Raw genomic sequence first — 21,683 nt, 5'->3', positions numbered from 1 at the left:
AATTTTTTACCTAGTTTATGTAAATGTGCACATATTTAATTCTACAAAAATGACATAAACATGTTATCCAATGATTCACCCACTGACATGCTTTAAGCAACGGAAAGATAAGATAATTTCAAATAATTAAAGCGAAAGTCACATGGCCCAATTAATACTACATTGTAATTATACTGCTTTTGCACATATGGCCATAGAGATTAGGCTGTTGCCTAAAGACAGACATGCACCTTCACTAATTACAAAGCAGACCTATCCTAAGGAAACAGAAAACAGAGAAACCAAGAATTCAAGAGCAATACTTTTGTAGGAAATAATTTTAAAAACTGACTTATGGCCTTCTCTGGTTTCACACTGGATCACATCAAATGTTTCTACTTTGATAATAACAAAATGTGATTTGCGAGGGTTTCTAAAATCCTATTTATGAAAAAGGAAATATTTTAAAATAACTCACCTAACAAATAATCCTAATAATTTCTAGTTTTTAAAAACCGCTCTTTTAAAACAAAAATAAAAATGGTATTCCAGTCTATATATTTAGCTAGTAACAAAAAGCTGTCTCAGGGAAATTTTAAATGAGTTAGTTGTCAAAGATTGATGATAGAAGGATTCCAGAATATTTAAATGGAAAGGATTGGCAACTCCTTGAGAGCCCCTGGAAGCCAGCATTTCTGGAATACTTTCCACCTAACTGGGGGCTAGAAAAGCCAGGTATATTTTTTATAGGGTGGATACCTTGAAATCACAGTGAGACAAATTCATTTCAGTATCTTTGTATTGATGACATATGCTACGGAGCAGTGAAGGCCTACGATCAGTCTTTCCAGAATCTAAGCATCAGAAAGGAAAAGTCTGTTCTGTATTAGCCTAGATTGAGTTAGTGGCTCGAGAACCTCAGGAAGCAAACATCTCTCTAGACTCCTCCTCTCAACCCTTCCTGTGTAGCAGATGGAAAGACTTAACACCATCACCAGCAGCTTCCAGCTTCACTTTTCACTCCTAATAACCCCTGCATCCTGAAGCCTAATGCTTTCAATTTTGAAGAAAATCCATACTCTCAGTTTTACAAGGGAGAAAGTGAGCAAATAAAGTTACTTTGTGTTTGCAAAAGCTTTAAACAAAAAGGCAAAAGCAGGCCACATAACAAATACATTTGATTTCAAAAATAAACTGATTTTAAAAAGGAAGTTTGGCCTTCCGCAAGGTGCTAACTGACCTTAGGGGCCTACTAGACACTTGCCAGAATGTGATTGTCCATTTAGCTGTGGCAATGAGTTTTAATTTAACAGAGAGCAAGTACCAGGTGCCATTCTATGTATGTATCATAGAATACAACCTCATTTAATCGCTGCAACAATTCTAGCGAAAGAGGTACTACTATTATCTCTGTATTAGTGATGAGGAAACTAAGCACCGTTTCTCAAAGTTGTACAGCAATAAGTGCTGGAGCCAGGACTCAAACCCAGGCAGTTGGATTCCAAAGTCCACAATCTTAACCACTTCACTATAGGAATCTTGGCCAGAAATCAACACAGGTAGGCAAAATGTTGGCATAGAAGCTGCTTCCTCCCACTGACAGAATGAGGTCTGGGTGTGTAATAGCACAGCCTTCAAGGCTGGCTACAGCTGGGTGCCCAGGAGTCATCACTCCATGCTCCTTGATTTCAAGCAATCTTGCCCAACCCCACACTCTGAGCACACTGCTCTTCAAACCTTTACCTTTATTCCTGCCTCTCTTCTGACAAAAAAAAGCTCCCTTTCCCCTTTGTCTGTTATTCTCCATGCATTTCTTAAGTCTCACCTCAAGAACTGCTCCTCCTTGACCACCTCCCCAGGCCTTCACTCCCTCTACAGGTGCATGTGAGGTGCTCCCCCTCTGTGCTTCAGGGGCAGCCTTTGCCTGTGTCTACAGTATACGGTATTTTCCTGCCTCCCAGACTGTGTGCTTTAACCATCCTCCTAACCTGGGGACACAGGTGACACTCCTATACCAGTAATGTGAATACAGAACTGAATGTAGAGAGATCTGGATGAAGCATATACAAAAACAATGGACAGGAAACCATGCAACGGGGTTTTCTAGATGCTAAGTGTAGAAGTGGGTAAATCAGGCAGTCCCAAAGGGTTCTTCTTTTAATACCTTTACTAATTAGTGAAAATATATAATCCTCATGCTAATATGGAAGCTATTAAAATGGAATATCATATTAAAGGAGATTAAGAAAACTGGTGTCAGGGAAGGATGCAACTACACACTCCAATTACAATTGTGTACATGATAAACTAAGCCCAGACATGACATACCGCCTCAAACATTGTTATAGCCCCAAACGTATTTTAGCTCTTTGAGCAATGCACAAGTTAAGTCAGAACAAATCTCCATAGAATAAATTCATTCAGGATTTAGTAAGGGCCAACCCTGTGCCATGTCAGGTGCTGTCAAGCAAGAGGGATGCAAAGATGAATAAGGTATTAGATGTAGTCCCTGGACTCCAGAAGTTCACAACCCACTAGGTATGAGAGACACATAAACAGATGGCTACCACTTAAAGTTAAGTCTGCACTGCAACAGTAAAGCAAACTGAGTGTACCGTAGGCACAGAGGAGGGAGGGTCTAGCTAAAATTAAAAAAAAAAAAGTAGAATTAATCCTGCCATAATATGAATAGCAGGCTATGGAAGGGATAAATCACAGGAAACTTGTCACTCTGAAAAGAGAATTCATCACACATAAAATTTTAATAGGAAATCAAATTGAACAGTCACTAGATGCACGAGGTGAAACGACCAAGCAAGCAGGTCACTAGATAAATTAAGAAGAAAAACCCATATAAATGAAAAGACAATATATGAAACCATAAACCTACCAACTCACCATCACAAAAGTAATGGTGGCAATAGGGACCACAGCAGACTTCACTAAAAACATTAGAAAAATATGGGTTAAAAGTCCATAACTTAATGGGCTTAAGAGAGTAGGCACTGCCAGCCAGGGGAAGGCTGTGGGTAGCAGTGGCCATGCTCAGTTAAACACAAGGCTATGCTCTTTGGAAATGTCTTGAAAATTCACATGTTAGGGAATCTCTTCCGTTAGGCAAGCAGGCAAATACCTAACTTCACCACATAAATTTTTGAGAAAGCCACTTGACTTGATTGTATAAATCATTGCATAATAAGCTACACTTGACCATTTTGAAAACCAGAGGACACTGTGAGAAGGAGGACCACCAAAGAGTAAAAGTCATTGTGGGTATTTGCTAATAAAACTTGGTAAATGTGGATGGAATCTCAGATACCAAAAAGAAGGGGCCTAATAATAATTGAGGGCAAATTCTAGTTTAAAAGCTGTTTCAAGCACTCTTGCATATAACATTTAATCCTTTTCATCAATAATCCTGTATTTTTTCTTTTCTCTTAAATAAGAAAGCTGTAGCTCTAAATGCACAAGAAACTTACTCAAAATCATCCAAAGCATCACACAGCGCCTGTGAACTTTCCATTACACCTCCTCATCTTAAATGAGGTTGATGCTTGGTAAATGCATGGATGAATAGAGACATATGCCCAATATAATGAAAGTGCTTTAATAAGTGAACCCAAGTTTGTAGAAGTCTCAATTAGCATATTATGTAATGAGCATATGATTCCTAGATTTGTTTCTGCTATTTAAAATCCTCTCAGCAATTAATAACATAACTTTAGGTACTGAAGTTGATAAGTATTACCAACAGATGTGAAACTCTCTTCCCATCTTTCTATGTAGTAGCCATAAGGCCTTCCTAAGAATACTTTGTCACCTCAGGATATTCTCTTCAACTTTATAAAAGGATTCCTCCAAATTCTTCAATATGATCACTGAGGATTTATACTCTAGTTTGAATATGTTCACTTTCTGCAGTACAAACCCCAATGGGAAAATGCCTTAAATAGCAATGATCTGATGAACAGGGACACTTCTGCCAGCAGCAGATCTATCTATAGCTCAGTTGTCTTGTCATCCCCAGCAGGAAACAGCTCATATTCTCAGTGCCATGGTATATACTTCTCAGGAATACTTCGAATTCTTCATCCATTCCCTTATGGAACTCTTTAGGGTTTAAGCAGGTAAAAACAAAAACAAAAACAAAAAACAAACAAGATAGGCCTTTTATCAAAACTTTTAAGTCAGGAAAAAGCACACATTATTGGACTCGATATGTCTTATTACTCAGAAGAATTCCTGGTGCTGGCAGTGAGCAACAAGATTTATACTCCCCACCCCAATCTTTCAAAGTCTAAAGATGTGTGATCAGATTTATTATTTTTTGAAATTTATTGTCAAATTGGTTTCCATACAACACCCAGTGCTCATCCCAAAAGGTGCCCTCCTCAATACCCACCACCCACCCTCCGCTCCCTCCCACACCCCACCAACCCTCAGTTTGTTCTCAGTTTTTAAGAGTCTCTTATGCTTTGGCTCTCTCCCACTCTAACCTCTCTTTTTTTTTTTCCTTCCCCTCCCCAATGGGATTCTGTTAAATTTCTCAGGATCCACATAAGAGTGAAAACATATGGTATCTGTCTTTCTCTGTATGGCTTATTTCACTTAGCATAACATGCTCCAGTTCCATCCACGTTGATACAAAGGGCCATATTTCATTCTTTCTCATTGCCACGTAGTACTCCATTGTGTATATAAACCACAATTTCTTTATCCATTCATCAGTTGATGGACATTTAGGCTCTTTCCATAATTTGGCTATTGTTGAGAGTGCTGCTATAAACATTGGGGTATAAGTGTCCCTATGCATCAGTACTCCTGTATCCCTTGGGTAAATTCCTAGCAGTGCTACTGCTCGGTCATAGGGTAGGTCTATTTTTAATTTTTTGAGGAACCTCCACACTGTTTTCCAGAGTGGCTGCACCACTTTGCATTCCCACCAACAGTGCAAGAGGGTTCCCATTTCTCTACATCCTCGCCAGCATCTATAGTCTCCTGATTTGTTCATTTTGGCCACTCTGTCGTGAGGTGATATCTGAGTGTGGTTTTGATTTGTATTTCCCTGATGAGGAGCGATGTTTAGCATCTTTTCATGTGCCTGTTGGCCATCCGGATGTCTTCTTTAGAGAAGTGTCTATTCATGTTTTCTGCCCATTTCTTCACTGGATTATTTGTTTTTCGGGTATGGAGTTTGGTGAGCTCTTTATAGATTTTGGATACTAGCCCTTTATCCAAAATGTCATTTGCAAATATCTTTTCCCATTCCGTTGGTTGCCTTTTAGTATTGTTGCTTATTTCCTTTGCTGTGCAGAAGCTTTTTATCTTCATAAGGTCCCAGTAGTTCATTTTTGCTTTTAATTCCCTTGCCTTTGGGGATGTGTCAAGTTAGAAACTGCTACGACTGAGGTCAGAGAGGTGTTTTCCTGCTTTCTCCTCTAGGGTTTTGATGGTTTCCTGTCTCACATTTAGGTCCTTTATCCATTTTGAATTTATTTTTGTGAATGGTGTGAGAAAGTGGTCTGGTTTCAACCTTCTGCGTTTTGCTGTCCAGTTCTCCCAGCACCATTTGTTAAAGAGACTGTCTTTTTTTCCATTGGATGTTCTTTCCTGCTTTGTCAAAGATTAGTTGGCCATACATTTGTGGGTCTAGTTCTGGGGTTTCTATTCTATTCCATTGGTCTATGTGTCTGTTTTTGTGCCAGTACCATGCTGTCTTGATGATGACAGCTTTGTAGTAGAGGCTAAAGTCTGGGATTGTGATGCCTCCTGCTTTGGTCTTCTTCAAAATTCCTTTGGCTATTTGGGGCCTTTTGTGGTTCCATATGAATTTTAGGATTGCTTGTTCTAGCTTCGAGAAGAATGCTGGTGCAATTTTGATTGGGATTGCATTGAATGTGTAGATAGCTTTGGGTAGTATTGACATTTTGACAATATTTATTCTTCCAATCCATGAGCATGGAATGTCTTTCCATTTCTTTATATCTTCTTCAATTTCCTTCATAAGCTTTCTATAGTTTTCAGCATACAGATCTTTTACATCTGTGGTTAGATTTATCCCTAGGTATTTTATGCTTCTTGGTGCAATTGTGAATGGGAGCAGTTTCTTTATTTGTCTTTCTGTTGCTTCATTATTAGTGTATAAGATTCCAACTGATTTCTGTACATTGATTTTGTATCCTGCAACTTTGCTGAATTCATGTATCAGTTCTAGCAGACTTCTGGTGGAGTCTATCGGATTTTCCATGTATAATATCATGTCATCTGCAAAAAGTGAAAGCTTAACTTCATCTCTGCTAATTTTGATGCCTTTGATTTCCTTTTGTTGTCTAGTTGCTGATGCTAGAACTTCCAACACTATGATAAACAATAGCAGTGAGAGTGGACATCCCTGTCATGTTCCTGATCTCAGGGAAAAAGCTCTCAGTTTTTCCCCATTGAGGATGATGTTAGCTGTGGGCTTTTCATAAATGGCTTTTATGATCTTTAAGTATGTTCCTTCCATCCCGACTTTCTTGAGGGTTTTTATTAAGAAAGGATGCTGAATTTTGTCAAATGCCTTTTCTGCATCGATTGACAGGATCATATGGTTCTTATCTTTTCTTTTATTAATGTGATGTATCACGTTGATTGATTTGCAAATGTTGAACCAGGCCTTCATCCCAGGAATGAATCCCACTTGATCATGGTGAATAATTCTTTTTATATGCTGTTGAATTCGATTTGCTAGTATCTTATTGAGAATTTTTGCATCCATATTCATCAGGGATATTGGACTGTAGTTCTTTTTACTGGGTCTCTGTCTGGTTTAGGAATCAAAGTAATACTGGCTTCATAGAATGAGTCTGGAAGTTTTCCTTCCCTTTCCATTTTTTTGGAATAGCTTGAGAAGGATAGGTATTATCTCTGCTTTAAACATCTGGTAGAACTCTCCTGGGAAGCCATCTAGTCCTGGAGTCTTATGTGTTGGGAGATTTTTGATAACTGATTCAATTTCTTCGCTGGTTATGGGTCTGTTCAAGCTTTCTATTTCCTCCTGATTGAGTTTTGGAAGTGTGTGGGTGTTTAGGAATTTGTCCATTTCTTCCAGGTTGTCCAGTTTGTTGGCATATAATTTTTCATAGTATTCCCTGATAATTGCTTATATCTCTGAAGGACTGGTTGTAATAATTCCATTTTCATTCATGATTTTATCTATTTGGGTCATCTCCCTTTTCTTTTTGAGAAGCCTGGCTAGAGGTTTATCAATTTTGTTTATTTTTTCAAAAAACCAACTCTTAGTTTCATTGATCTGCTCTACAGTTTTTTTACATTCTATATTGTTTATTTCTGCTCTGATCTTTATTATTTCTCTTCTTCTGCTGGGTTTGGGGTGTCTTTGCTGCTCTGCTTCTACTTCCTTTAGGTGTGCTGTTAGATTTTGTATTTGGGATTTTTCTCGTTTCTTGAGATAGGCCTGGATTGCAATGTATTTTCCTCTCAGGACTGCCTTCGCTGCATCCCAAAGTGTTTGGATTGTTGTATTTTCATTTTCATTTGTTTCCATATATTTTTTAATTTCTTCTCTAATTGCCTGGTTGACCCACTCATTCTTTAGTAGGGCGTTCTTTAACCTCCATGCTTTTGGAGGTTTTCCAGACTTTTTCCTGTGGTTGATTTCAAGCTTCATAGCATTGTGGTCTGAAAGTATGCATGGTATGATCTCAATTCTTGTATACCTATGAAGGGCTGTTTTGTGACCCAGTATGTGATCTATCTTGGAGAATGTTCCATGTGCACTCGAGAAGAAAGTATATTTGTTGCTTTGGGATGCAGACTTATATCAGTCAAGTCCATCTGATCCAATGTATCATTCAGGGCCCTTGTTTCTTTATTGACCATATGTCTAGGTGATCTATTCATTGTTGTAAGTGGGGTGTTAAAGTCCCCTACAATTACCACATTCTTACCAATAAGGTTGCTTATGTTTGTGACTAATTGTTTTATATATTTGGGGGCTCCCATATTCGGCGCATAGATATTTATAATTGTTAGCTCTTCCTGATGGATAGACCCTGTAATTATTATATAATGCCCTTCTTCATCTCTTGTTAAAGAATTTAATTTAAAGTCTAGTTTGTCTGATATAAGTATGGCTACTCCAGCTCTCTTTTGACTTCCAGTAGCATGATAAATAGTTCTCCATCCCCTCACTTTCAATCTGAAGGTGTCCTCAGGTCTAAAATGAGTCTCTTGTAGACAGCAAATAGATGGGTCTTGTTTTTTATCCATTCTGATACCCTATGTCTTTTGGTTGGAGCATTTAGTCCATTTACATTCAGTGTTATTATAGAAAGATATGAGTTTAGAGTCATTGTGATGTCTGTAGGGTTCATGCTTGTAGTGATATCTCTGGTACTTTGTCTCACAGGATCCCCCTTAGGATCTCTTGGAGGGCTGGTTTAGTGGTGATGAATTCCTTCAGTTTTTGTTTGTTTGGGAAGACCTGTATCTCTCCTTCTATTCTAAATGACAGATTTCCTGGATAAACGATTCTCTGCTGCCTATTTTTCTGTTCATCACATTGAAGATCTCCTGCCATTCCTTTCTGGCCTGCCAAGTTTCAGTAGAGAGATGGGTCACGAGTCTTATAGGTCTCCCTTTATATGTTAGAGCACGTTTATCCCTAACTGCTCAGAATTTTCTCTTTATCCTTGTATTTTGCCAGTTTCACTACGATGTCGTGCAGAAAATCGATTCAAGTTACGTCTGAAGGGAGTTCTCTGTGCCTCTTGGATTTCAATGCCTTTTTCCTTCCCCAGATCAGGGAAGTTCTCAGCTATTATTTCTTCAAGTGCACCTTCAGCACCTTTCCCTCTCTCTTCTTCCTCTGGAATACCAATTATGTGTATATTATTTCTCTTTATTGCATCACTTATTTCTCTAATTTTCCCCTCATACTCCTGGATTTTTTTATCTCTCTTTTTCTCAGCTTCTTCTTTTTCCATAATTTTTTCTTCCAGTTCACCTATTCTCTCCTCTGCCTCTTCAATCCGAGCTGTGGTCATTTCCATTTTATTTTGCAGTTCATTTATAGCATTTTTTAGCTCCTCGTGAATGTCCCTTAGTCCCTTGATTTCTGCAGCAATAGATTCTCTGCTGTCCTCTATACTGTTTTCAAGCCCAGCGATTAATTTTATGACTATTATTCTAAATTCACTTTCTGTTATATTGTTTAAATCCTTTTTGATCAGTTCATTAGCTGTTGTTATTTCCTGGAGTTTCTTTTGAAGGGAATTCTTCTGTTTCGTCATTTTGGATAGTCCCTGGAGTGGTGGGGAACTGCGCAGCACTTCCCCTGTGCTGTCTTGAATAACTTGCGTTGGTGGGCGGGGCCGCAGTCAGACCTGATGTCTGCCCCCAGCCCACCGCTGGGGCCACAGTCAGACTGGTGTGTACCTTCTCTTCCCCTCTCCTAGGGGTGGGATTCACTGTGGGGTGGCATGGCCCGTCTGGGCTACCTACACACTGCCAGGCTTGTGGTGCTGGGGATCTGGCGTATTAGCTGGGGTGGATGGGCAAGGTGCACAGGGGTGGGAGGGGCAGGCTCAGCTTGCTTATCCTTCCGTGATCCACTTAGGGAGGGGCCCTGCGGCATGCGGAGGGAGTCAGACCTGCTGCGGAGGGATGGCTCCGCAGAAGCACAGTGTTGGGTGGGTGCCTGGTGCAAGCAAGTTCCCTGGCAGGAACTGGTTCCCTTTGAGATTTTGGCTGGGGGATGGGCAAGGGAGATGGCGCTGGCGAGCGCCTTTGTTCCCCGCCAACCTGAGCTCTGTGATCGCGGGGCTCAGCAACTCTCCCTCCCGTTGTCCTCCAGCCTTCCCGCTCTCCGAGCAGAGCTGTTAGCTTATAACCTTCCAGATGTCAAGTCCCTCTTGCTGTAGGAACACACTCTGTCCGGCCCCTCTGCTTTTGCAAGCCAGACTCGGGGGCTCTGTTTGGCCGGCGGGCCGCCCCTCCACCCCGCTCCCTCCCGCCAGTCCGTGCAGCGCGCACCGCCTCGCCGCCCTTCCTACCCTCTTCCGTGGGCCTCTTGTCTGTGCTTGGCTCCGGAGACTCCGTTCTGCTAGTCTTCTGGCAGTTTTCTGGGTTATTTAGGCAGTGTAGGTGGAATCTAAGTGATCAGCAGGACTCGGTGAGCCCGGCGTCCTCCTATGCAGCCATCTTCCCCTCCTCCAATCCCAGATGTTCTTTATCTCAATGTTTACAGTCATTAGGTTTTGCGAATGGTCTGAAACGCATGCATTATTTAATATATGTGGTTCCACTTAATGTGAGACTAAGCACAGTGAACATCTTATAGATTGTCATGGGTCAACTTTCTTTGAGGAATGTCTAGAGTCTCTCGGGGCTTACAGAAAGCTTATTAGAACTATTAGCAATGGACCCTATGTCTTATGGTATACAACCAGTTCTTACAAAGACATTTAGTTCACATACTTTTTTTGCCTTCTGGGGACCAAGTTTAACATCTCTGTATCTTAAATCTCTCATCTCTGTAACTTAAATGACTGGTTGAGTCTTAGTTATCTTTAACAGTCATTCACATTGCGATATTGTATCATTTCATAATTTTATGAATAACAGAAGAGTATAATAACTGCCACTTATTAAGTGATTACTATGACAGACATTGCACTAAGTGTTTTACACTCATTTAGGTAATTTAATCCTCCCAACACTTCCGCCAGATAGATGCTATTATCCCTATTTCACAGATAAAGAAACAAAGGCTCAGAGAAATTAAATGAATTGGCCAAAGGGACACCTAGCAAGTTAGAGGTAATACTAATATTTGAACCTATTTTTGTCTTGCTCTGACACTCAAAATTAAGAGTACTGCTTATGTACTGTTTGATTTTTTTTCAGTATGTGTACTATTTGAATAGCTATATATTGTGTGAATCTAAGGCCAGAAAATATGACAATGGCAAATAAACCAAAGTTGTACATGGGCAATAAATACTTCAAATAATATGTTTAACAACTGTATTGTTTAAAAACCCACAAGCTATGCAAACATGAAATTATGCAGACATCAAGCTTTCTAGAGATGAAAAATAATTAGAAACTTTGAGTTTATCTGATAAATGTCAAAATATTTTATAATACACATCAGAGAATGGTTTCATTACAAGAGTAGGTCTTCTTCAATTTTTAAAGGCCACAGTATGATTCATCGTGATTCATTTCACTTAGGTGACGTTCAAATGTGCAAATACCTGATGCAAATACCAAATCCTAATTTCGAATACAATATACAGAACTCGTGCCAAACAGTTTCTATTTTATAAAACATCATCACAGTTTGATGTGTTAAAGTTTTTAAAAAGAATAATTAGAATGTTACATAGAGATGTAAGGGAGACAGAAATAAATATTATGGTATAATTTGTGTGACTTTAGACACACTTGATGGTGTGAAATGTATTACTGGATGGTGTAAAACACAGATATTCATGCCCAGGCATCAGGTTGTAGGTATGTACTTTTTTGCCACGTACTACAGACAGGTGCAGCTTTTGGAATATCTGAGTAGCAGGGAGAACTTGTCTTGCCACTTTTTGTCCTTTTTGAGATCTTTCATTCAATGGTCTTCTCCTTTGCTCCACTCCTTCAAGGTACTGAGATACATAACATTTTATCATTTCAAGAAAATGTAACAACTATTTAATACACATTGTCTAAAATATTTAAACATTAATATCTTATTCCTAAAGAGGATGTATTTCTGGAGAGGAAGAACTCCAAAAATGAGAACTGCTGGGACTTGGGCAAGCTCTTCGGGGAAAGATTTTACACACTTTCTGTGATCTTTGAGCATACCAGGTAAATTGGCCACCCACTCTGTCTTCTCTTCTAGCCTCAGGGCAATGGTAGATATCAAGCAAGGTGTTGTTCAAGACACAGGGACACCCGCCTTAAGCAGGCAGATTGAAACCTTGGGAACCAGAGCTGGGATATTTAAAAGGAGTCAAAAGGGATTGAAAGACAGATCTTTGTTTTGCCAAGTTCCCTGAAAGAAGTTCTAATATAGTAAGTAGGTTTCCACATTATTAGGGTTTGTGTATATAATGAAGCAAGCTGGTAAGGCTGAGGGTGAGAATTTTCCCTTTAATAAAGTTGGTCAAAACCCTAAAATTAGTACTAGAAATATTCCCCAGATAACTAGAAACAAGATAGTCAAACTTAAGCTATTGGCTTTAATAGTTATCCAACATAAGTTTCCAAGAAAAAAAACTGAAACAGTTGTTTCAAGGAATTTGGATCATATAATCTTCTTAAGACCTGTTGTTATGAGGTTTCTATTTGTCAATACAGTTCAGAGTTATAAAATTGACCTCATTGATATGTACTTTTTAGAACTAAAAGAAATTGCATGAAATACAAGTTTTTCTCAACTACATTTGTGAATGTATGCTTGCTACTCTCCCCTAACTAAAGGGTCTTTCTTTTTTTTTTACACACAATGAATAGTAATAAATGAAGTTTAAAATGATTTTAATGCCTAAAGTAACATCCTAGACACTAAGTCAACATGAATTGTCTTAATATCAATTGATAAGATATGAATACAACTTTTTAAAAAAGATAGGGGGATGGCTGAGAAATAAATCTATGCTTATATGGTCAATTAATCTATGACAAAAGAGGCAAGCGTATACAATGAAAAAATGACAGTGTCTTACACTCAGATCAATGGAACAGAATACAGAACCCAGAAATGGACCCACAAACGTATGGCCAACTCATCTTTGACAAAGCAGAAAATATCCAATGGAATAAAGACAGTCTGTTCAGCAAGTGATGCTGGGAAAACTGGACAGCAACATGCAGAAAAAAGAACCTGGACCACTTTCTTACACCATACCCAAAAATAACTCAAAATGGATGAAAGACCTAAACATGAGAGAGGAAGCCATCAAAATCCTCGAGGAGAAAGCAGGCAACAGCCTCTTTGACCTTGGCCGCAGCAACTTCTTACTCAACATGTCTCCAGAGGCAAGGGAAACAAAAGCAAAAATGAACTATTAGGACCTCTCAAAATAAAAAGCTTATACACAGTGAAGGAAACAATCAGCAAAACTAAAAGGCAACCGACAGAATGGGAGAAGATATTTGCAAATGACATATCAGATAAAGGGTTAGTATCCAAAATTTACAAAGAACTTATCAAACTCAACACCCAAAAAACAAATAATCCAGTGAAGAAATGGACAAAGACAAAAAAGGACACTTCTCCAAAGAAGACATCCAGATGGCTAACTGACACATGCAAAAATACTCAACATCACTCATCATCAGGGAAATACAAATCAGAACCACAATGAGATACCACCTCACGCCTGTCACAATGGCTAACATGAAAAACTCAGGCAACAACAGATGTTGGCAAGGATGCAGACAAACAGGATCTCTTTTGCACTGCTGGTGGGAATGCAAACTGGTGCAGCCACTCTGGAAAACAGTATGGAAGTTCCTCAAAAAATTAAAAATAGAACTACCCTGTGACCCAGCAACTGCACTACTAGGTATTTATCCAAGGGATACAGGTGTGCTGTTTCGAAAGGACACATGCATCCCAGTGTTTATAACAGCACTATCAACAATAGCCAAAGTATGGAAAGAGCCCAAATGTCCATCGATGGATGAACAGATAAAGAAGATATGAAAAAAATATAAGAAGATATGGTATATATATATATATATATATATATATATATATATACACAATGGAGTATTACTCAGCAATCAAAAAGAATGAAATCAGTCAGTCAGAGCAAGACAAATATCATATAACTTCACTCATATGAGGACTTTAAGAAACAAAACAGATGAACATAAGGGAAGGGAAGCAAAAATAATATAAAAACAGGGAGGGGGACAAAACAGAAGAGACTCTTAAATATAGAGAACAAACAGAAGGTTGCTGGAGCGGTGGTGGGAGGGGGGATGGGCTAAATGGGTAAGGGGCATTAAGGAATCAATCTACTCCTGTAATCATTGTTGCACTATATGCTAACTAACTTGGATGTAAATTAATTAAAAAATAATAATTTTTTTAAAAAGACAGTGTCTTAAATAAATGATCCAGGAAAAACTGGACAACTACATGCAAAAGAATGAAGCTGGACTACTTCCTTACACCATAAACAAAAATAAACTCAAAATGGATTAAAGACCTAAATGTGAGACCTGAAACCATGAAACTCCTAGAAGAGAACACAAACAGTAATCTTTGACATTGTTCTACAGAAACATTTTTCTAGACATGTCTCTTCAGGCAAGGGAAACAAAAGCAAAAATAAACTATTTGGACTACACCAAAATAAAAAGCTTCTGCACAGCAAAGGAAACCATCAATGAAACAAAAAGGCAACCTACTGAAAAGAAAGATGATATGTGAAAATGATCTGATAAGGGTTTTATATCCAAAATATATGTAGAATTTATATAATACCAAAAAACCCAATTAACCCAATTAAGAAGTGAGCAGAGGACTTAAATAGACATTTTTCAAAAGAAGACATACAGATGGCCAACAGATACATGAGGTTCGACATCACTCATCATCAGGGAAAGGCAAATCAAAACCACAATGAGATATCAACTTACACCTGTCAGAATGGCTAGAATCAAAAAGAGAAGAAATAACAAGTATTGGCAAGAACTGGAGAAAAAGAAACCTATGTACACTGTTGGTGGGAGTGCTAACCGATGGAACCACTATGGAAAATAGTATGGACGCACTAAAAAAAAATTGAAAATACAAATATCATGTAATCCAGTAATTCTACTACTGGGTATTTATCTAAAGAAAATGAAAATACTAATTAAAAAAGATATATGGACCCATATGTTTTATTGCAGTATTATTTACAATAGCCAAGATATGGAAGCAAACCAAGTGTCCATTGACAGATGAATGGATGAAGAAGTATACATACATAAATACAATGGGATATTACTCAGCCATAAAAAATGAGATCTTGGCATCTCTGACAACATGGATGGACCTAGAGGGTATTATGCTAAGTGAAAGACAAATACCATATGATTCACTTACATACGGAATCTAAAAACAAAACAAATGAGCAAACAAAAAAAGTAGAAACAGACCCATAAACAGGAAATTGGTGGTTGCCCGAGAAGAGGGGAATAGGGAGATGGGCAAAATGGGTGAAGGGGAGTGAGAGGTCCTGACTTTCAGATAAAAACGCAATAAATTACAAAAAAAAAAGTGTGTGTGTGAGAGAGATGCAGACTGAAAAACTGGCAAAGGTGATAAACCTTGAGTCTAAGGGTCTTAGAGAAAGCTTCTATGTATAAGCTGTAGCACTGAGAAAAATAAATTTCAAATGGAATGCAGGAAACACTTTGAATTTGGATACAGTGATCAAAAGACCTCTCTTTACATCCTCTCAGATAGGTCTCAAATAATAGGAATGGATACATTATGACAAAACATTAATGAGATGTACTGGCTAGTCACATGAAGGCTGTACCTGTGCAAAAAAATTACAAATATCTTTGGTAGTGTGTACATAACTCTATTACTCAGCCTGATTTCCCTCCTGGGTCCTCTTGTTTGTCTTGGAAAACATGCAAACAAAGAGGTCAAGTGCAGGATCCATCTTAACCCTTAAAGGGGAGAGAGGCAAAGTGAATGGCTTAAGCTTAAAACCCAGGAAGGTGTATTCCCACTGGGTACTCCCCAAGCTGGGTGATTCCATTTACAATCATCTTCCATCTCAACAAAATATCATATGGCATACTTCTGATGGTTGTACTTCATAAATCTTTGGGGTGATTTCTTTTAAATCCAGGTTTCAAAGCACTTCTAAGAAAGAGTCTGTTGTTTAATTACCTGCCTTGATTCCTTTGTCTGATCCAAACTGTTACAAGCAGATAAGCAAGCATATGATGCCAAAGATACAAACGACATGATCTGAAGGGCGGAAAGTGGGCCCCACATCTTAACCAGAAATTCACTGCTTAGAGCCCCTGTGAACGCTGCTTAGAGCCCCTGTGAACGTCGAGCACAATATGAATCAACACATGAAGCTTCACTTTCTTTTATTGTTAATCCTTCACTTTCTAGATAGGGAACATTCTTTTGTTATAGCAAAAATAGGATAAAAATGTTCAAAAGAAACCTGGACAGGTGCTGAGACTAAAGCACTCATTAATGCCTTCATGAAATAATCCTATTTCTCAAAATACAGAATGAGAAAATCCTCTATATAGTCACAGTAATGCATAGTAGGAAATCATTACCAGCTAAATGAGAGCTCTAATGTAGAATATGGAGAAAATCAGGTGCTATCTGATTTTCTATCTGAACATTAGAAAGTCTCATTTAGGAATCAATTCTCGGTGCCATCTGTATAAGACAGTCTTAATTTGGCATAACATTATTCTGTCTGTTATACACCTGCTTGTTCCCTGGACTATGAAAGGAAAATAGCAATTTTTCAAGCATAATAATCCTAATATCTTTTTAATTAATATAGATATTGAAATTAAAAAAATAAAACTCAGCTATATGCCAGTAGCATGTCAGATATTTCAGAGAATAAGGTACAGTATTCATAACCGCTTGGATTATTTTGGATTATCCAAAACAATTTTGTTGAAAAAATGCAAATGGTTTTTTTGAAAGGAATCTTCTTGCAAAGCCATTAAGATAACATGGATATGAAGGTACGTTACAGAAAAATACAGGAAGATCCAATGTCATCAATAAGATTCATGCATCTACATTTCTAGATATCACCTGGAGACAGCATCAATTAATCTTTTTTATGAACCTTAATTTTTTTTAGTCTCTCATGATTATCAATTTTTAAAGAACACATGAAACATTGAATGAAGGGTAAAATTTAGGCTGTTATGGTCATTTTCTTTACCTCAAAGATCAACCTGTAAATCACTGAAAATTATAAATTGAAGAACTAACACAAGTTATGCATTCGACTCAACGATGATAGCCAAAACCTAATAATATTTATAGTTAATGGCTTAAAAGGGGGAAAAAATAAACTATCCTTCCCCCCAAATTCTAACTAGTTTCTGACATACCAATTATGTTCTAGCAATTGCTTGCTATACCTTTAATCATCATAAATATTTATAACAAGGACAATGTCCTCAGGCTTTTGATTGAGATTTAAAATTGCCCTCTAAGTAATTAACTGCTAAAATTACCCATTTGTCTAAAATTGATATTATGCTAAGAAACAAACCATTAGTTAATAGTGAATATTTATTTCACAATGTCATGTTGAGAACAGATATATTTTGTGGGCAAAATAGCAAATGATTCTAGAAATTTAGTTAACATTGACAATTTTTGTTATGAGTTTATTTTTTGTTGTGAGTTTACTATTATTTTTTTGTTATGAGTTTACTTCAGTATTTACCAGGAATATACATCAAGAAAGATAAACTTTAACAGATGTTTTGCTGAGAATTAGCATAAAATTACTGTAGAATTCCATGCCTTATTATGAAATCACAAATTATGTATCATTCCAGTTGTTCTTTTCTCTTTCATTTTTCAATGATCTATCATGTTTGTAATGCTTAAAATTCTATCTGATTCACATTAAAGAACAATCTCAATTCTTAGGTACATGACATCCCACAGTATTACTGTAAACAAGGATATATGAAATCTAAACAAAAATATTCATATTTTTAGAATCCAAGACAAATGCTTTACATATATTTTTATGCTGCCCAATAATCAAACTAAAAGTCAAAATTGCCAGATTTAGAAACAAAAAGGTCTGATCACTGTACTTTCCTTCTGTTCCCTGTAATGAATATTCAGTATCTACAACATTCCAAACATTTAATGATCTACAAGCTATTTAGGTAAACACAGAGCTTTGGAGTTACTAAAGAATACGCTCTTTTAACATAAAAGTGGATCTCACCTGGTTTTCCCATTTCCTTAAATTTATAAAGAACCATTACAAGGTCTTATTTTAGCTCAACTGTTTTTTTTTAATTAACATCTCAGCCTTATGAACAGCTGTTAACTTAGTAAATATTATTCTTATGCTCTTCATTTTGCATTTATAGATTTAAGTGACAATAAATATCACAATGTGAAAAAAATGCATTAATATATCAAACAGAAATACCTGTGGGACATCTGTCACTATGTCACAGTCAGACTACTTTGAGAATAATTTCACCTGCAGTGCAGATCCTAAATGTAACCCTGGAGGAGGGCATTGTGTCTAAGCAGGTGAAGAAAAGCCAGTGCATAATTAGGTGAGTGGCCTCCCATGGAAACCAACATGGTAATAAGGGCCGTCTGCTTCTGTGCATGGCAATTCAGATGCCAAAACACAGGCATTAACAAGCTGCATTCTATTTTTTAACTTCCCAAACCCTCAGAGAAGATAAGAGTACTATCTTCAATATGAAAATGATGATAAAACTATGTGACTGAGTGCATATAAAGTTAAATAATAAGCTACTTACAGTAATTTAATGTATTAATCATGTAGTGTAGGGAGAAGAACATTGGACAGAGTCAAAAAACCTTTTCTAGGATACTAATCCTGGAAGGAGCTTGCCTGGCTATAGCAGAATCACTCAGAGGTATTTTTCCTTTTTAATTTTACCAACATTAACATTTAAATTATTATGACTATGTAAATATTATTTAGACCTGAGCCATTTAGTTTACTATGAATACTTTTACCCCCACCCCCACCCCCACACAATAATTTGGTTTTCCTGGTGTTACTGATGATCTAGTTCTTTTGGTTATTGGTTTGTTTTCCTTTGGTTAGTTTTCTTTGCAGTTAGTGCTAATTCAACACCAAACTCTTTTCCCATCTCATAAATCTTCTCAAACACATTAGGTATTTTACCTAACAATTTCCTCTTCTTGGAAATCTCTCCTGGAAACCCCTGACCTGCTCCAACTGGACCAGTGGATTACACTCCCAGACTAATGCATAACTGTCATCCTGGGATTCTTTTCAGCATTGTCCTGAAAACCTCCCTGCATCTCTCTCTGTGGTAGCCTCTGTTTCTTGGTTTCTTTGTCTTCTCTGCCTTGGTTTATACCCTGAATTCTAGACCTGAATTCTATAACCTGAATTCTTTCTTTCTTACTCATCCTCAAGTAGCTTCCTGAGAAAGGATGCACAGTGGGCATTATGTTCAACTTTTTGAACATCTGAAAATAATGACTTTACCTTCACAATTGATAGTTTGTATAGAATACTAGGTTGAGAGAATAATTTTATTTATTTTTTTTAAGTAAGCTCTAAACTCAATATAGGGATTGAAATCATGATCATGAGATCAAGAGTCACATGCTCTACTGACTGAGCCAGCCAGGCTCCCTGAGGGAATAATTTTAAATACGAACTTTCAAGCCACTGTCCCACTGCTGTCTCCCTTCCAGTGTTGCTGCTGAAAAGGCTAAGGCCACTATAATTCTATCACAGTAAAGCCGTTTCCTTTTGTAGGATTTTTCTTCAAAACCAGCGTTCTAAAATTTTGCAATAAGGAATCTTATTGTCAGTCTATTTTCATTAAATATTATGGGCATTTAATGGACCCTCTTAATCTTGAAATTCACATCCTACACAGCTGGAAAAAGTGTAGTTGAATGACTATTACTTTGATTCCTCCTGCATATTTTCTCCAATTATTCAGAGGTTGGATCCCCTGGACTGGACCTCTAATTTTTTTTTGATACTTTCTTTCTCATTTTTCAGATCTGTGCTTTATACTCTATTTTCTGGAAAACTTCTTTACCTTTATCACCCATTTTTTTTGTTATTTTTTATGTCTTTCATCATATTTGTTTAAGGCTTATTTTTGAGAGGCAGAGAGAGTGCGTGCATGCATGCAAGTGGAGAAGGGGCAGAAACAGAGGGAGACAGGATCCAAAGCTGGTTCTGCACTACCAGCACAGAGTGCAACACAGGGCTCAAACTCATAAACTGTGAGATCATGACCTGAGCCAAAATCAAGAGGCAGACGCTCAGCTGACGGAACCACTCAGGCACCACTCTGTCATCATATTGTTAATTTCTAAAGCAACCTTCTGTTCACTAAATTCCTTAAAAAAAAAATAACATCATTCTTATTTTATAGATATACTATAGTTCTTCTACATCTTTGAGAGTATTGATAATTTTTTGATGTCTTCTTTACAATCTTTCTCTAATTTAATGCACACAACTTTGCTTCCTCCAAGTTACTTATGTCAAAGGAGGTCTTTGCTGTAGAGTTGCCTGGATTCTTTAGGTCTGTTCTCTTGGACTGATCAGATTCTTCACAAAAGACACTTCCAATTTGCAACCTTGAAGCATGGGTCTGACACCTATTTTTTGAAGCACCACAGGCCAGACTCTGTCTCTCATGCTCTTCCCCATCCCCACCTACTGGCCCAGCCCCTGTCCACAGTGATCACCCCACCGGCAGAGTGAAGAGCAGCAGAGGCAGGCTGTAAGTCTGTGAGAGGGTGACAGGCCAGGGTTGTTAGCAAGCACACATGTCCTCCACAGGTAAAGCCATGCAGGGTCACAGGGAGAGCAAGGGGACACTGTGGATCATGGGAGGCAACCTGGGCTCTCAGCACTGGGTCTGAGCAAATGCCCACCTCTTTCTACTTAAAGGAATTTTTAAATATTATTCTGAATTTGGAAGAGAAGAGATAATATATATACATTTAAAGCTTTGCAGGTGACTCTGCCATGGAGCCACGTTTGAAGACCTTTAAATGACTACTGAGGTTTCCTGTACACGTAAATATTTTGAGAAGTAAGACTGTCCAGTACATTTTGGCAAATCCTCAAGGAGCCGAGATTTATTTTTTCTTTCTTTCTTTCTTTCTTTCTTTCTTTCTTTCTTTCTTTCTTTCTCTCTCTTCTTTCTTTCTTTCTTTCTTTCTTTCTTTCTTTCTTTTTCAATGTATGAAATTTGTCAAATTGGTTTCCATACAACACCCAGTGCTCATCCCAAAAGGTGCCCTCCTCAATACCCATCACCCACCCTTCCCTCCCTCCCACCCCCCATCAACCCTCAGTTTGTTCTCAGTTTTTAAGAGTCTCTTATGCTTTGAAGGAGCTGAGATTTCAATAGCTATGTGTAAAGGGATACTATACATCAATACATTTTGCTGACTTTCAGTTATTCAAAATGGTATAAGTAGAGCTAAATCACATCACTCTCTTTTAAAGGCAAAAATGTAGCGAGGCATCAATCTGTGATCACATCAAGCAACTTCTGAGTATATATAATTCCTACTCTATATGACTAATATCCAGACTCACTGTGTATGTTCCATGCAATTTCTGTGACATTATTTCTATTCTGACTGCACAATGAATTCACCATTAAGTTTCTCACCACAGCCTAGGAAGGAACTAACTATTAAACCATGTTTACTGCCATGGCACAACAAGGGCTGGGAATAGGTAGCAAACACTAGGTATTGGAAGAACAACGAATGACCATGGAATAAAAGAAAAGCTTGCAAAACTTGGATAAGAGTTGTTGAAACATGATTTCAAGTACATACTAGTTGCTGAAAAACGGCAACCTAGAAGTCAAGTTCCTCAAGACCACTAGGAGATAAAGGAAAAATAAAATGTAATGGAAAAAGCAGAACTTACAAATGCCAC

The 21,683-nt window shown here is 37.8% G+C and overlaps 1 protein-coding gene across 9 annotated transcripts in view; it reads right to left on the bottom strand.

Moving 5' to 3' along the window:
- CDK14 (cyclin dependent kinase 14) overlaps positions 1 to 21,683 on the bottom strand; it is a 704,495-nt gene that overhangs the window by 347,656 nt on the left and 335,156 nt on the right. The window lies entirely within an intron of this gene.

The sequence above is a fragment of the Prionailurus viverrinus genome, chromosome A2 (genome assembly GCF_022837055.1).
Source record: "Prionailurus viverrinus isolate Anna chromosome A2, UM_Priviv_1.0, whole genome shotgun sequence".
Classification (NCBI taxonomy): domain Eukaryota; kingdom Metazoa; phylum Chordata; class Mammalia; order Carnivora; family Felidae; genus Prionailurus; species Prionailurus viverrinus.
This window is presented reverse-complemented; position numbering and strand designations above follow the sequence as displayed.